The sequence below is a fragment of the Mya arenaria genome, chromosome 17 (assembly GCF_026914265.1).
Source record: "Mya arenaria isolate MELC-2E11 chromosome 17, ASM2691426v1".
In the NCBI taxonomy this organism is placed as follows: Eukaryota; Metazoa; Mollusca; class Bivalvia; order Myida; family Myidae; genus Mya; species Mya arenaria.
This window is the reverse complement of record NC_069138.1, coordinates 26,795,291-26,798,313: the sequence shown is the minus strand read 5'-3', so window position 1 is coordinate 26,798,313 and position 3,023 is coordinate 26,795,291.

The following is a 3,023-nucleotide window of genomic DNA, read 5'->3' as shown; positions in this document are numbered from 1 at the left end:
AAAGTACTGATGTTTTGTTTGTATCATTGTAATAAACATATCAATCGCCTTTTTAAAAAGATTTTGCTGAGGAATGAAGACAAAAACTTGAGAAAAATGTAATTATTTATTGGTTATTATGTCAACAGTTTCTGAAAAACCCTGCCACAATGAAAATCCCCCAACAGTTTTGTGTTTATATGACTTAAAATACACTTGAGCACTCTGAGCTTTGTCTGTGATTAGTATTAGTATAACACAAGAGAAATAAATGGCTATAAATCACATGTCCATAGCAGATTTTAAAACTGTAAGTCGCTAAATAGCTCGACAGAGCTGATGTTACACTTTTTTGATAGTCAAGGATCAGCCATGTAAAATAAATCTTCCTTTAAATACAACTAGAAAAGTGAAGTCAATGTCAGCAATAAATGCAACATAATCCAAACAAAGGATACATTCCATGGAAAAACTCTTAACAACAATTCAGCCAAATTACAATCACTCCAGGCCTGTCCTGGTCAAAACACATAACAACACCAAGAAGGCAAACCCAAAATCATCACATTACCACCCAAAGCCAAGGTAAATAAATTTGAATTCCGCACATGACTGTCTAACATTGAGTGTGCGTCACCCGTCTGGTCCCCACAAACAGACTGCCTCTTTAACTAAAAATGGTTCAGCGTAGGGCAGCTTGCTAATATAAGAACAACTTCCCCCCCCTCTCCCCCCCCCCCTCAACTGAGACAATCAGCAACTGACCCAGCCAGCTAGGAAATCAGCCTATCTTCACAGCTTCTATCCAGCATTCACTGTTCTCTGAAACCATATACCATCAAATGCAGTCAAGCAGCCTGCTCTCAATGGGTTTCAGTCAGCCATTGTGAGACAGGGTGGCATTAAAAATCTCTGTGTCTGATTTTAATAATTTCTTTAAAGCTGCACTCTCACAGATTAACCGTTTTTTCCAAGTTTTTTTTATTGTTTGTCTAGGAATTACCATTTTGGCGTAAATATCTGCAAACCATGGATGAAAAACTGTTGACAAAAGATCAGATCGCAGATTTTTTTATTCCCATTCCAAATTTAATGTTTTATGGCTAACGGTTTTAAGAAAAATGCATAAAACATCAATTTTGAAGAGGAAATATGAAAATCTGCGATCTGATCTTTTTTCATCAGTCATTTATCACTGGTTTTCAGATGTTTACGCAAAAAACTGCTCGTTCCAAGACAAAAAATAAAAAAAGATATCATAACGTTCAATCTGTGAGAGTGCAGCTTTAAAACCATGATGAAGATCATGATGATTATGATACTGAAACTATCAATAATTATTATAGTCTCACGACGTGCATGTACTGGATGCTTAAGGACAGATTACTACCATAAACTAGTTTGTATTAGTATTGCAATCAATAATTTCACTCGGACATAAATTCCTCAATCCTTAACAGTGTTACGTACAAAGGGTGGTCACTGCGTAGGATCTGATAATATTTAAAGAACGGTTTAACTTTTGGGTAATATTACGTTGAGTTTAATTGAAAATTCCTCCGCAAAATATAGTTCAACATATTTATGTTGATTTTCATTATATTTTTACAGCACTTAAACTAGAATGTCATGTAATAACATTTAATACACACCATAATTATCTTACCGACATTTGTTTCGATTGTTACTGCCTCTTTGAAGAAAAACGTCTTGGATATCTGAACTACTTTCTTTCTCTATAAATTGCTCCCCAAACGGTAAACACGTGAAAATGAAATCCATTTTGTTTTTCTACTATTTAACGATTAATATGTGTACTTTTGTGCAAATTAATATATACAATGTTAATGTTATTTTATTGGTAACATTATAAATCCATCCATTTACAAATGACTTGCTTAAAACTAGTACCATTCCTAAAACCAATTTCCCCACCCACCAATTTTATGTTGTTAAACATAATATCCTACATTGTATAGGTTGTTCACGACACGTAGGGTGCAAAACACAAATATGTATGTTTTTGTAAGTGCTTTATTAAAAGTAAAACGTGGTTGTATGATATATTAACGAAAGAAATCTTAAATAGTGTGAATATGTTCGTTTTCGATGAAAATATACATCCACATGTGTTACTTTGACATCATATTGGTAATACTTGTACTTAAATGCATATTTTTTTGCACAACATTGTGTATATATTCACATAATGGATGCTATTGAGAAAATGCTCCATCTGATGAGTTTAAGTCTTCAAGCGATTAATCTTTTATCTTGCTATGGTTTTCCATGCATGTGATAATAGCTGTAATAATTGTACAACACATTGCAAAATCAAAGTTTGTGTGGTAAGTTGTTTCCTTTCTCGCATACATAACTGATTATCTCTTTTCCTAAATCAACACGAAATCTAAAACATTACTGCAACATTTAATGTTTGACCTTTACAAGCATACATGTCTAATTCATGTTTTTTAAAAAATTTAATGACACAGGGTGTGAAGATGCGATGGAAGCAAGTTATCTTAGTAAACATGTTATTGGGCGATGTTTTTTACAATGTTGCTGTATGGATAAGTGTTTCTAAAGCAAACATTCCAAATAAAAACACCCCAAAACATTTCCTCACAATTTGTATCTCCTTTAAATGTATGTTAAATTAATGAACAGAAGACAACATCAGAACACAATCTAGCAATTTTTCATCATCACAGTGATTCATTTAAACATAAGTGTATGATTGAATTTATAACACACTATTGCTCAGATAAAGTGTATATATACACACAGAATATTTAAGGTATTTATATCATTTGGAAACAAATTTAAAATGCAGTCAAAGTATACATTTCAAACATTCATTTTTTCCAAGGGTTTAGTCTCAAACATTGCGTAGTATAGTGCCGTTTTTCACCCACATGATGTTCGGTTTGGATGGTCACTGGAAGACTTCTTTTGTTCAGGCAGAAAGGCAGAAAGAGGTGGAACACCATGTAGGTTCCATTTATTCATTGATGTACACAGTGACCGTGCTCCTGTTTAAT